Source organism: Tiliqua scincoides, chromosome 5 (assembly GCF_035046505.1).
Source record: "Tiliqua scincoides isolate rTilSci1 chromosome 5, rTilSci1.hap2, whole genome shotgun sequence".
Taxonomy (NCBI): domain Eukaryota; kingdom Metazoa; phylum Chordata; class Lepidosauria; order Squamata; family Scincidae; genus Tiliqua; species Tiliqua scincoides.
In genome coordinates, this window is record NC_089825.1 from 36,321,472 (window position 1) to 36,328,929 (window position 7,458).

Below are 7,458 nucleotides of genomic sequence, written 5' to 3' on the forward strand. Positions count from 1 at the left end.
ACGGTCCCAGTCCCAATCCTGATCATCTCCTGCTTCCCTCCCTTTCCACATCTACTTGTCAAGAGAAAGAAAGCACCTATTGGCAACTGTTTTCTTTTGGCAAATAGCACCTGGCTGGAGGGGGTGGGGTAGAAAGGGAGAAAGCTCTAGTTTGGGACGCCATCCATGGGGGTAAGCTTAAAGCCCTGCAGTCTCATTCAGCAGGGGGCCCCAATCTAGCTATTTAGCATTAAAAAATAACAAGCACTGTGCTCAAACATGGCAGCTAACATGGCCACTTTCTGGAACGGGTACATAACATAGTACAGATGTAGGTCCATTCAACGATCTCACCTGCTTTGAAAACCATGAGGCTTTATTGAGGTAGAACAAAACAGAGGCAAGGCTGCAACCTGCAGATCTGTGTTTTTCAATGTGCCTTCTAGTTGTAGCTGTGAATTGCATTTGTATGTAATGCTAGGATTCTGATGTCAGCTGTATCTGTTGGTTGGCAGAACACTCACGAGTTTCATGTAGAATATGGATAGAGCAATTCTGCCTTCTGATCGTTTTATCTGTCTGGTGGTGAAATGTGAAGTGACAAAAATACATTAATGCAAAACAAAGGTGCTTTCTGAATTTAGAATCACATTGCCCATGAATTTAGTTTCAGTGCTTTGTCTGGAATAAGCAACATTGGAAAGCCCCCAGAACCGAATGCAGCAGTGTTAGTCAAATGGCAGGTAGTTCTACATGTAGCTGGCTTCAGATAGCCAATTTTTGATAATGTCCACACCATTATACTACAGCAGCTTTTCTTTGCATAGTCCTTCCTTGGCTCCATAAGCATCAGGCTTACTCCCTTTCCTTGCTACTTTTTCAGAGTAAGGCAAGCCAAGGCAAGTGAGGATGAAATCCATCAACTCTTCTAGCAGTTGCTGTAGCAAAAGTGCTGGCAGCAGGGCTTGTGGGGCGGGGGGGGAAGGGGTAAAGGGATAATTTGTACCCAGGCCCAGGCTCAGAAAGGGAGCCCAGGAGCCAAAGAAGGGGGCCCAGAAATTTCCAGGGATTTTATATTTTCCTGTATCACCTGGACTCATTTCCCACATGGGATGCTGGGTGCATGTCTGCTGCTGCTACCGAAAGCCATATTGGCAAGAGTTTAGAGAGACTTAAGGATGCATTTGATTTTCTGTTTCTGTGAACGCTGCACAGGTAGACCTGGGCTACAAAGACTTTTCCAGCTGTCGCCACCCTTCCCCACCCGTTTTGCCCCTCCCCACCCGTTCTGCCCATCCTTGTCAATACCCTCCCTCGCTCTGTTTCATCCCTAGATTACTAAATGCAACAGAGATCTCAAATGAAAATGTTTCATTTTCAAATGAAAATCTTATGTGATGTGGTTTGAATCTGGGAAAAGTGATGCAATTATTTTAAAATGTCAGAATACTTATTAAATCGGTTGTTAGAGAGTTATTACAGGAAACAGAAGGATTTCCTGCACATCAACTCTGCACATCTTGAGTGGGCAAGGCGAATCAGGAAAGAAGCTTGCAGGTGAAGTGGAACATCCTTGGAGAAACAACAGAAGTCTTACTTAGAAGTCTATCTTCTATACCAGGAAAGCATCCACAACCACAATGAAACTTTAATATAACTTTAAGACTGGAGAGTATAATTCAATCTTCCATTGAATTATGTATCTGCTATGGATAACCAAATGGCAGATAACCATTTATCCAATTTGGATAGCCAAGTTCTGGTAGGGAATTGAACCAAATGTGAACCCAATAACTGGTTCAAGCAAGCTTTTTTCAGTGACCCGGTACCTAAAATCTGTAGGCTTTCTTGAACCAGACCAGAAGCCCTTAACCTCTCCAAAAAGGGTAATCAGCTCAAAGTAAGTTGTTCAATAATCAAGTACTCAACTTTCCATAGTACAATTGTTTGATTTTCCCATTTTTTAATCTTGTAGCATGCATTTTGTATGTAAAAAGCACAACAGACATGATAACAATTCAACTATCATACCGTTTCTCAAGTTGAATTGTAGCAATGGCATTCATTTTATAGTTACACTGCAAGCAAGACTTTGTTATAATTTTAGTTGAATACCGGTAGGCCAGATCAAAAGAGGTTCCAAGTGTCTGAAATGTTAGTCAAACCACTTTTTGAAATTTGTGTCTGAACTGGAATGGTACCTTTGTATATTCTGCATGTTTTAATGGTTTCACTTGCTGGTTACAAGACCTATTTTGAGACTATTATCTGTGGTAGCAATCCCACCTGCATACAATGTGTATTGTCTACACAATTATTGATTCCTGGAGGAGCTCCATTGAAAAAAGACCTGTAATAGTAATTGCATATGTTAAAGTGCACGATTTGCACTGTATACAACTTAGCATGTATTGATGGTGATTTGAGCCATGAAGCAAAGTGACTCCCACTACCAATAGTCACCTCTTTTCATTCCAGGATGAGTGGAATGTTCCAATGCTATTGCCTAGAGGTGCTAACCTCTAAACCACAGAGAAACTGAACACATGCCATACAGAGTCAGACCATTGGCCCACCTAGGTCAGTAATGTCTGCAGTGCCTGGCAGCAACTCTCCAGGATTTCAGGCAGGAGTCTTCTGTAATTCTACCTTGAGACTGAATCAGGACTCTTCTGCAAAGCATGTGCTCTACCATCCTCCAAAGATTATCTGCAATAGAATTCCTTTTACCAGTAGAATTTTGTCAGGCTTACCATCCTGAATACCATGTCTTGACACACAAACTTGACTTGAAATCCCATAGTAAATTGCTGCTGTGACTATATTACCAAGTAACAGAGAACTAAAGAACACTACTAGGAATTAACTTCTCCCTCCTACTCACGTGTACTCTTCCTGCAGATGGTAACTCTGTGCTGTGTTAATTGTATTTAGCAAAAGCTTACAAGACCACATTACAATTGATAAAGCTTATTTCAGTCTAAATGGCAACCTTAAAAATGACAGCAGATCCATGAGCTTCAAAATGCTCATTAGAAAACCTCAACAAGACAGCTCTCTCCACTGATTCTTTCACAGAATGTACTGCTGGGCTTGAGACAAACAGCACTGGGCTAACAGCAAGGACTGTGTTCTAGCAAATGTTGACCACCAGCCAGAAGTTGTACAGTGCAGGCGCTCCAAATCCTTCATTCTTTTTGGAACACATGATATTTTTAACAAGGCAGTCAGGAAGTAATACATTTTCAGCTATCTGTAGCAGGTGTTGAAATCTGCAGTGCTGCCAGAAAACGGCACATTTTTTGCCTCTGTATTTCTTGTCCTCAAGCAAAGAGCCGGGTGGAGAGTTGCTAATTTCTCCCCCACACTACAGTGCCACCTATCACCAAGAGGGGAGAATGTAAGCACAAGCATTTCTTTCAGCAGATTTGCTTTTCTACCTCTGCTGTGTTCCCAAGATGCATCAGTGCTGTCCATCTATCAGTGTAAACGCTTTTGAAAGTTTCTCATGATAGTTGACGATAGTGGAGTAATGAAAGGGTAAGCTATTTGCTATAGTATCACACTTTGCTTCTTGTGGCTTGACCACTATGAAACAAGAACAAATACTACATGTACCAATGTGCCTTTACCAATATGCATCTCAAGAGAAATAAACTGGGACAAGAGTGAAATAGTAAATTTGAATGTGTTTTAAATCTAATTTTTTTTCTTTCCATTTTTCTTTAAGATTTTATGTTGTATCATCTGAAGGTCTTCTGAGAATTAGAAACAAAACTAAGACTATAACCAAACACTATGCTTCAAGATAACTTCCTTTGTTGTCCCCAAGACTGTGAACAAACTATTGAAGAATCCACACACCATGATCCAAACATTTCATGCAACACTGTCCAAGCAGAGAACAAACATGTATGGCTGATAATCTTTGCAGCTACAACTTATGTCTTTTCATAAATATTAAAAAATTAAGAAATCTTACACCTACCTTTAGAACAAGATTTTGGAAAACTGTTGAATTTATGACTTCTTGGGGCAGGTAAGCACCTACTAATTCTAAATCAGCTTATGGATTAAATACAGCATTCAAAAATTGGACATTTTTATAGCAACAAAACTGTAAATACTTACAAACACCTTTCACGAAGAAATCAGACTTGGCTCATGACAGTCTGTATTGATTACTTTTAAGCTTGTCTGAGACCATAAGATAGATGTCTATCTTGACTTGGCCAGTTACTATGCTGTAGTCACTCTCAGGTGACCTTGAAATTGTCTTCAAGAATGTCCAGAATTTCAATTCTAACAAATTTTTGCCCCGTCACCAGATCATATAACACTGATCTTTTACCAGGGTCAATGTAACGTGCTGGTTTTAACCTTTAAAGCCATAAGCAACTTGGGACTAGGGTCTCTCAGACACTGCATTCTACATGTACCTACCTGGGCAATCTTCACCCTGCCATCAAAGTCAGTCTTCACATTCTCCCACCATCTGGGATGCAGGTGTCTGAGAAACAGAGCCATCTCAATTGTGACATCCAGGCTACAAAGCCTTCCCTGCAGAGCTCCACCTGGCCTGCAACCCAAGCATCTCTCATGCCTGAGGCAGAGGTTTCCACCCTTTGTTGTGGGCAGTTATTTATTTGTGTTGTATCATGCTCCCTGTCCCCACCCCATGCTCTTCTAACTTTTAGCCAAGCTGGGTAGGCAGTAAGCAGCAGAGAAAGTCCACCGATGTCTAGACAGCATCCCACTACCTGACAGCACTGCAAATAGAAAGAGGGTGGTACAGAAGGCAGGGTGCTGTTGCAATCCACTTTCTGAGCATCCTGCTTTCCAAAGTGAAGCAAGCAGGAAGATGCTGGTAGTGACAATTATGCTGCAGGACCAGGCCAGCACGAACCAATTCTACAGAACAGCACATTACTGATCCAAGTGAGTACTGCTCCAAGGCAAGTGGCCAGCCTGTCCATGCCAGCTGCTGCTTTTCCTGGCCTGACAAACAGGCCAGCCCTCATAGCAGAAGCAGAAATGGAGAGCAAATAAAAAGAATACTTAACTGTATTTCAAATGCACGTAAGAAGGGGTTGCTGTCTGAAGTTTTACATATACCAAAAAACTTAGTTTTTCAGAAGTAGAAAAATAATGAAACTTAAGATTAAAGGTGCAGCCTATTTATCCATGGATTTTTTATCTGCTGATTTGTCTCAACATGAATGGGGTGGGGTGCTGAATGTCACACATACCTTTGCCTCCTTTGCCTTTCACTGGCACCTCAATCTGTTTCCAGGCAGCCCAAAACACTGCAAAAAGGCTCTGCCTCACCCAGGCAGGGAATAGCCCTGGAAGAGGTTCCCCTTGCAAAGGAACAGTAACATTCCTGGAGTCCCTGAGCCAGCCAAGGCTAAAGAGTGGAAAGTGGGGCAAGAACCTCTGTAGCCAGAACACATGCAGGGAGGTGGAGCTCTCTCTCTCACACACACAAAGTGCCAAAGCAACAGAGGGGATTGCTTTAAAAGAGAAACGGGGATTGCTTTAAAGAACCCAGGGAGTATTTGCCGAATTCCCCCCTCCCGACCCCCAGAAATGGTGCAGGCTATCACAAAGCCTTCCCACCAAGCAAAGTATGCTATTTACAGCCCAATTCTCTCCACACTTTCCTGGGAGTAAGCTCCCACCTGTGAAAGAAGCCGGGCAGGTGGCAATGGGGAGGGCTCAGAGAGGGGATTGCTTTAAAAAACCCAGGGAGTGTTTGCTGAATCCCCCCCCCCCAGATGATGCAGGCTCTTGGGAAGCCTTGGAGAGACAGGTGACAGTGAGCAGAGAGCTGGACTACAAGTCCCAGAATGCTCCGGGACAGAGGAGTTTCCATGATGGTGGTTGGGAGGGTTTGCAGCAGCAAGGAGGAGAACAACAACCTGCAGCGCCGTTGGGAGACCGCCTGGGACACAGAGGCTTCCCAAGCAAGCTCACCATTCCAACTGTGAAAGAAGCAGGACAGCTGGCAATAGGAGGGCTGAGTACGGAGGGGAGGGAATTGAGAACTGCCTTAGTTTCCTTCCAACTGGAAGTGTCAGGCTGCAGCCTATTTGCTCTATAGACTCTAACTATGGACTCAGCACAACGCGTTTTTTGTTAATCGTGCCAAGTCACAGAACGGAACTAACACGGATAATAAGCTCTACCTGTAATTTTATTTGTTATAGAGAAAGCTACTTTGGATGCAACATTGTTTGCATTAGGAAAACACTGGCCAATGCATATCAGTTTTTTAAAGTATTTGAATATAACACCTTATTTAGAGAGCACAAGCGACCAGAAGCCAAATGCTGAGCAACCAAAAAATATTGTCAGAAAGAAACACGGGATAGTTTACTGTTAATCTCATGACTGATCTTTGTTGTGTTGTGTATCCTTATTGTATTATCTTCCATAAACTCATGCTAAAAACTAAAAATACAACTGCAAAATTGATCTACAATAAACTGAATCTACCATATACCACAGACATCACCGCATCAGCATGTATAATATTTGCAGGAATGAATCTCCAAGTATTCTCTTAATATGAACATAAGCATCCACATTAATGTAAAGCAATTCAGGCAGCCATTCATTTATGCATAATGCATGTAACTTCCATGGAACTCAAAGGAGTATTTACAGTTGTGTCATGTGTGTAAAATGTGTAAAACTGGCAAGAGACAGCATTCCATCACAATGTGAGCCAAGGCTTTCATCAGTAAAGTTTGTAAATGTCAGCAATGCTTTCGTCAACTTATGTTCTGAAAACTGAATGCTGGCACTTGGATGAGAAAACTCTCAAGAACAGATAAGTCTAAAAAAGGAAGTCATGTGACACCTTAAAAACTGAAATTTACTGTGATACGAGCATACGTGCTGCAAAATTAACAAAGCTACACTGACAGGATGTCTCTCTAACAGCAAGAGCGAGCATTCCAGGTGCCAGTTACATCTGAGATGAGATGTGAAACACTTAAAACACTGACAGCACTGAGGCTTAAAAGTCAATGTTGCTCACCTCACACCTCCCATTTCAATCTGCTCTCCCTTAAGAGCAGTGTTTGAGCAGGTAAGGGCAAGACTGAAAAGGATTTCACTACACATAATGGGGTGCCAGAAAAGGTAGTGAAAAGAGGAGAGGAAAAAGTACATCTGCCCTCCTTAATATGAGAGTCAAAGGACTAGGGCTAGATGTCCCCTTGTGCCATTTCAGTTCAAGTATTTTTCTCTCTGCCTAAGTGATAAAGGCATCCCCCATATCCACAGTTTCAAAAATGACCTCAAAGTACTAATTACTTATCTGCTGGTGTCTGTAGCCTTCCAGGCTCTCTCTGGCTTTTTGCCGACTACAAAATGGAAGCAGGAAAAACTCGCAGGAAGCAAGATAGAGGACTGAAAAGAACGCAATGCTTATAATAAGTTCAAAGAGCTTAGTGTTGCATTCTTTTCAGT